This window comes from Amblyraja radiata, chromosome 46 (genome assembly GCF_010909765.2).
Source record: "Amblyraja radiata isolate CabotCenter1 chromosome 46, sAmbRad1.1.pri, whole genome shotgun sequence".
Lineage (NCBI taxonomy): Eukaryota > Metazoa > Chordata > Chondrichthyes > Rajiformes > Rajidae > Amblyraja > Amblyraja radiata.
In genome coordinates, this window is record NC_046001.1 from 4765855 (window position 1) to 4772681 (window position 6827).

Genomic DNA, 6827 nt, shown 5'->3' on the forward strand with positions numbered 1-6827 from the left:
CTATTGCTGCTGCTTAATTTCTATAGTGTCCTTACTTTCGACTTGTATAAGTTTAGTGACTCAATTGGTGGTGTTTATACGTATATTAAAATTGAAGGTTTCGACAGATTAAAGTGAGAGAATCTGGTTTCTTGTGTCTGAACAGTCAACTTATCACAAGGCACAGATTTAAAATATTGATATAGTACTGGATTCTGTTCAGTGGGTGGGAATGCTGGGATGTGGAATTCTCTGCTCAATTAAATTTTATTGGACATTCTTGGCAATAAAAATTTTAAACTAACAATGTTGGCTATAATTAGTTTTGGTTTATTATTCATGTGTACCAAGATACAGTCGAAAAATCTGTTTTGCATCCTCAGCAAATCCTACCAGGCATGAGTAGTACAAGTGGCGCAAAAGAGAAAATAAACCATGCAGAATGTATTGTTAGTTATAAGTGCACGTCCACAACGAGGCAGATTGGAAAATTGTGAATTTATTCATGACTTGTGAGAGGTCCGTTCAAGAGTCTGATAACAAGGGGGAAGAAGTTGGTGGCTCATGCTTTCAAGCTTTAGTATCTTCTGCCTCAGGAGAGAGGGAGAAGAGAATGACCGAGGTTTGAGGTGTCCTTGATTAGATTGGCTGCCTTCCTCAGGCACCAGGAAGTCTACATGGGCGGGCAAGGGAGGGGAGAAAAGGCTGGTTTGCATGATGGACTGCGCTGGGTTCACAACCTTGGACAGAGAAGGGCATTTCCTGAAGGAGCACCTCCATTGCCTGTGGGAGCAGTGATTGGAATATGCCCACAGTTGGGAGGAGTAGTAGTTTGGTCAACAAGTGTGGAATATGAGTCAGATTAGTTGGATAGATAACAAATTGGCAGCAGAGGCTCATTTGAGCAGATGATAAATGAAGGTGATAATTTTTAGAGTGCTCCCTCAGTTCCAAGCAAGTGGCACCATCTTCTGGTAGAACCTACCAGGTTGCCATACATTCATACAGTGCTCTCCATAATGTTTTGGACAAATGTATAAGCCTGTTTAGTGCCACATTTATTTATTTGCCACAATTCGAGATTTGTAATAGAAAAAAATCACATGTGGTTAAAGTGCACATTGTCAGATTTTAATAAAGGCCATTTTTATACATTTTGGTTTCACCATGTAGAAATTACAGCAGTAAAATTAAATCGGATAAGGGTGAGTTTTTAACACTGCCTAAGGATATTAATAAGAGGTTTGCCCAATTTTATCACAATTTATATACATCTAAAATAAATACAGATGTAAGTAAAATTACAAATTTTTTACTTAATTGCAAGCTCCCAAAATTGGATAGTTTAGAACAAGAGCAATTAGGAGCACGGATTACCAGTGAAGAAATAAAACAAATAATAAACTCACTGAAAAATGGGAAGACCCCAGGACCAGACGGTTTTAGTAATGAATTTTATAAAAGATTTCAGGAGTCAATTGTACCAAGATTATTCAATTTATACACACAGGCTTATACCGAAAATAAACTACCAGAAACCCTAGCAGAAGTAACAATAACACTTATACCAAAAAAAGATAAAGATTTAGATGAACCGGGTTCTTATAGAGCTATTTCACTACTAAATACGGATCAGAAAATTTTAGCAAAGATTCTAGCTAGAAGGCTAACAATTTAATAAATACGGATCAAACGGGATTTATACCCAAAAGACAATCATTTAATAATTTGAGAAGGCTTTTCAATATAATGTACTCTCATAATGAGGACAATGAAGATATTTCAGTTGTCACGCTGGATGCAGAGAAGGCATTTGATCAAGTAGAATGGCAGTATTTATACAAGGTACTCCAAAAATTCAATATGGGAGAGAATTTTATTAGATGGGTTAAACTACTTTACGATAGACCTACGGCAAGAATATTAACTAACAATACGCTATCTCCAAAATTTTACTTATCAAGGGGTAATAGGCAAGGGTGTGCCTTATCACCATTGCTATTTGCCCTTATGATAGAACCGTTGGCCGAAAGGATTAGAAATCACCCGAATATTCACGGATATAACACTAAGGATTCAAAGAATAAAATTTCATTATATGCTGATGATATTCTTTTATATATTACTAATACACAAACGAGTATACCCACCTTATTAACACTAATTGAGGAATTCGGCTCTTTTTCAGGATATAGAATAAATTGGAATAAAAGCGAAATTATGTCTAAAACCACAGGATTCGAGACACTTACTAAAATTCCCCTTCAAAATTGCAACAGAAAAATTCAAGTATCTGGGTATTCAAATTACGAGAAGACACAAATCATTATTTAGTGCCAATTTTATACCACTATTAAATAAACTGAATGATATGATTAAATTTTGGAAAACACTTCCGCTCTCATTGATAGGTAGAATTAACGCTATAAAAATGACTTTCTTACCACAATTAATATATTTGTTTCAAGTGATCCCAATATATATTCCAAAATATTTTTTCAAAAAACTAGATTCCACTATCACTAATTTTATATGGGATTACAGAACACATAGAATTCAACGAAAGCATTTGTGCAAATCTAAAGAAGTTGGGGGTTTATCATTACCTAACTTTATGTATTACTGCTGGGCAGTGCATATTTAAGAACATAATGTACTGGCTGGATAGTTCCACTCAGCAGTTGGAGTGGATAAGAATGGAGAAAGAGGAGTGCTATCCGCACGATATAGGAACGATCCTGCTCTCACCGATAAAATTGAATAGTATAATATATAAGAAGAACCCAATTATTCACAATATAATAAGAATTTGGAAACAAATAAAAGTATCCTTGAAATTAAATAATTTATCAGTACTAACCCCACTATTGAACAACCCCGCATTCAAACCTTCTCTCATCGACAACACATATCAACAATGGGATAGACTGGGGATTAGGAAAGTAGGAGATATGTATGAATTGGGTAAACTGTTATAATTTCAACAATTTAAATTTAAATTTAAATTGAAGGATAATCAATATTTTAAATATATACAGGTATGTGACTTTATGAAGAAATATACACATAGATTTCAAACTATATTTTTAGACCCTTTAGAAGAAGCAATGAATATTAAGGCTGATTCACAAAAATTAATATCATACTTTTATAATAATATATTATATAGAGAATCACCCTTAACAGAAGCACTAAGGGAAGATTGGGAACATAAGCTAATGATAAAGATCTCAAAGGATAGATGGGAAAAGTATTTGATGAATACACATAACTGTTCTATTAATACAAGACATAATTTAATTCAATTCAAATTATTACATAGACTATATTATTCAAAAACGAGGTTGAATAAATTTTATCCAAACGCCTCTCCCAGATGCGATAAATGTTTGTTTCAAAACGCTAATATAACACATTCATTTGTAGGATGTACAAAGTTGAATACATTTTGGAGTGATATATTTGATATATTTACAAAGCTCTTCAAGTCAAGAATAGAACCCAAAATGGAATGGATTATATTTGGAATAATAGGAGAAGATACCAATTTAAATAAAGACCAAAATGTTTTTTTTAATTATGGGTTAATAATTGGAAAGAAATTGATACTTAAATTTTGGAAAAATACAACCATACCAACTGTTAAAATGTGGATTAGGAAGATGATGGACATAGCACGCCTTGAAGAAATGAGACTCCGACTAATAGATAAATATGACCAATTCTTAAGGAGTTGGTCTCCTTTCATCGACTTTTTGGAATCATGTGATGCAGCGGTACCATAAGGATTGCTGATTTCAGTTCATGACGTGGATAGATCTACATCTCCGAATATAGATTTGAAAAATTCTCTTTTAAGGGGCCTTCTCTTCTATTTCTACTTTCCACCTTTTCTTTTTTATTTTTTTATTTTTATTTTTTATATACACACTTCACATTTTTCTACTCTCTACCATCTATTTTTCCACTCTTTCCCCTTTCTACTGTTTTCTTTTTCTTGTCTTGTTTACTTCCTTCTCATAACATAAAACTAGAGGTTGTACATAGAATGGATTACGGTATGACATAGTTGGCACCTAAAATTAGGTTCCACTGTATTGTTTTGTATTGTATTAACTTCTAATAAAATAAACAAAAATAAAAAAAAGAAATTACAGCAGTGTTCATACATAGTCCCCCCCATTTCAGGGCATCATAGTGTTTGGGACACAGCAATATCATGTAAATGTGGGAGCATCTTCACCAGAAGCACCATCATGGTTCAAGACGGCACTTTCTCAAGGTTAACTAGGGAAGGGCAGTAAGTGCTGGCCAGATCCTCATAAAATTATTCCAGTGCACACCTTGCACCCTCTATTAATTTGAGGTTAACCTGACTTCAGTAGTCTGTATCCCACCTCACACCAAGCCCGATTTACCCATCACTTCAACGAGTCCTGCAATGGCTTGATTTTAACATTCTTATGTTCTAATCCCTCCATAGCCTGCCCTCTCCCTATCTCTGAGGATAATATAGAGACTACACCACAAAGGTAAAGCATTCTCCCAATATGTCCAGTGCCATTGGTCATACTCAACAGGCCTCCTCGCTGTTTATCAGCATTTCATTGTAACCTTGTGCTGCCCTGCAATCTTTGCTTTCTCCAACTGCTAAACATGGATAGTCAATGGTTGGCATGGATGTGATGGGCCAAAGGGCCTGTTTTTGTGCTCTGACCTTTCCTCTACCACTCTGCTTTAGAAATATCTTAAGAGCCAATAGGATTGATTATGGTCATAATAATACACAAAATGTTGGAGTAACTCAGCAGGACAGGCAGCATCTCTGAATGGGTGATGTTTGGGGTTGAGACCCTTCTTCAGACATAAATTCTTTAATTCAATGTAAACTATTTTACATAGCATGGTGTTAAATGAATGTGATGCAAAACGAATTGCATGAGAAGATGTGCCATTTAGTTCCGCAATTTTTACCACTGTTGGGGGGGGGGGGGAAGATGTAATATTTAATAAGAACTTGAGGGGCAACTTTTTTCACACAAAACATGGTAGAGATATGGAATGAGCTACTGGAGGAAGGTAGTTGATGCAAGTAATATCACAATGTTTAAAAATATTTGGACATGGGCCAAACACAGGCAGGTGGACAAAAATGTTGGAGAAACTCAGCGGGTGAGGCAGCATCAATGGAGCGAAGGAAATAGGCAACGTTTTGGGCCAAAACCCTTCTTCAGACCAAAGCTCCTATAGCTATATAGGATCTTTGCTTCAGACTGATGTGTGGGTGCGGGGGCGGGAAGAAGAAAGGAAGAGGAGGAGCCAGAGGGCTGAGACGGGGAGGAGACAGTAAGGACTACCTGAAATTAGAGAATTCAATGTTCATACCGCTAGGGTACAAACTGCCCAAGCGAAATATGAGGTGCTGTTTCTCCAATTTCCGGTGGTCCTCACTCTGACCATGGAGGAGGCCCAGGACAGAAAGGTCGGATTCGGAATGGAGGGGGAGTTGAAGTGCTGAGCCACCGGGAGATCAGGTTGGTTATTGCGAACCGAGCGGAGGTGTTCGGTGAAGCGATCGCCAAGCCTACGCTTCAAAGGTTCAAAGGTTGATTTATTGTCACATACACCTAGATGTAGTGAAATTCTTTTTGCCAATGCAGCACATAAAAAACAATACAAACATAACAATAATAAATAGCTTTAACATAAAAAACATCCCCCCACAATGGTTCCTATTATGGGGGAAGGCACAAAGTCCAGTCCCATCCCCAATGTCCACCCATAGTCGGGCCTATTGAGGCCTCCACAGTTGCCTCTACGGAGGCCCGATGTTCCAGGCCGTCCTCGCCGGGTGTGGATGTTCCGGCGTCGGGAGAGTCCTCTCAGCGGCATGGGAACCCTGGAACGGCCGCCTCCCTACTCGAGACCGTGGCTTCCGGAGCCGACAAGGCCGCGCCGAATGGAGCTCAACTGGCGATCTCATCGAGAGATCCCAGGCTCCCGATGTAAAGTTAAGCGCCGCCGCTCCACAGACCCACAGCTCCGCAACGGACCCAGCTCACCGGAGTTCCAGCTCAGCGACCCAGGCAAGGCACCGCCCGCCCTGCAATGGCGCTCCAGCGCTGCACCGCCGATGCGGGTGCCGCCGCCGCCGATGCCGAGGCTCCGGGCGGTCCCCTCGCTCCTCGGACCCGCAGCTCCGCAGCCGATGCCGAGGCTCCGGGCGGTCCCCTCAGGAAATGCCGCTCCAGGCCCGCTGGTAGGCCGCGAGGACGGGTCGAAAGTGCAGCCCGGAGAAAAGCTGCATCTCCGACCAGGTAGGGACCCTGAAAATTAGTTTCCCCCTTCCCCCCCCCCCCCTCCCCACACATAAAAAAGCTAGAACTCCTTAAAAACAAAACACTAAACTAACTAAAAATAAGAAAAAAGAAATGAAAAACAGACAGCTGCAGGCTAGGCAGCCATACCCCCTACAGGTCGGCGCCAGTCGGCTTGGTCTCACCGATGTAGATCAGCTGACATCTAGAGCAGCGGATGCAATAGATAAGGTTGGAGGAGGTGCAGGTGAACCTCTGTCTCACCTGGAAAGACTGCTTGGATCCTTGAATGGAGTCAAGGGGGGAGGTAAAGCGACGTGCAGCATTTCTTGTGATTACAGGGGAAAGTGCCCGGAGAGGGGGTGGTTCGGGTGGGAAGGGACGAATGGACCAGGGAGTTACGGAGGGAGCGGTCTCTGCGGAAAGCGGACAGGGGAGGAGATGGGAAGGTGTGGCAAGTGGTGGGGTCACGTTGGAGGTGGCGAGGAGCTGACGGAGGATTATTTGTTGTACGTGACGGCTGGTAGGGTG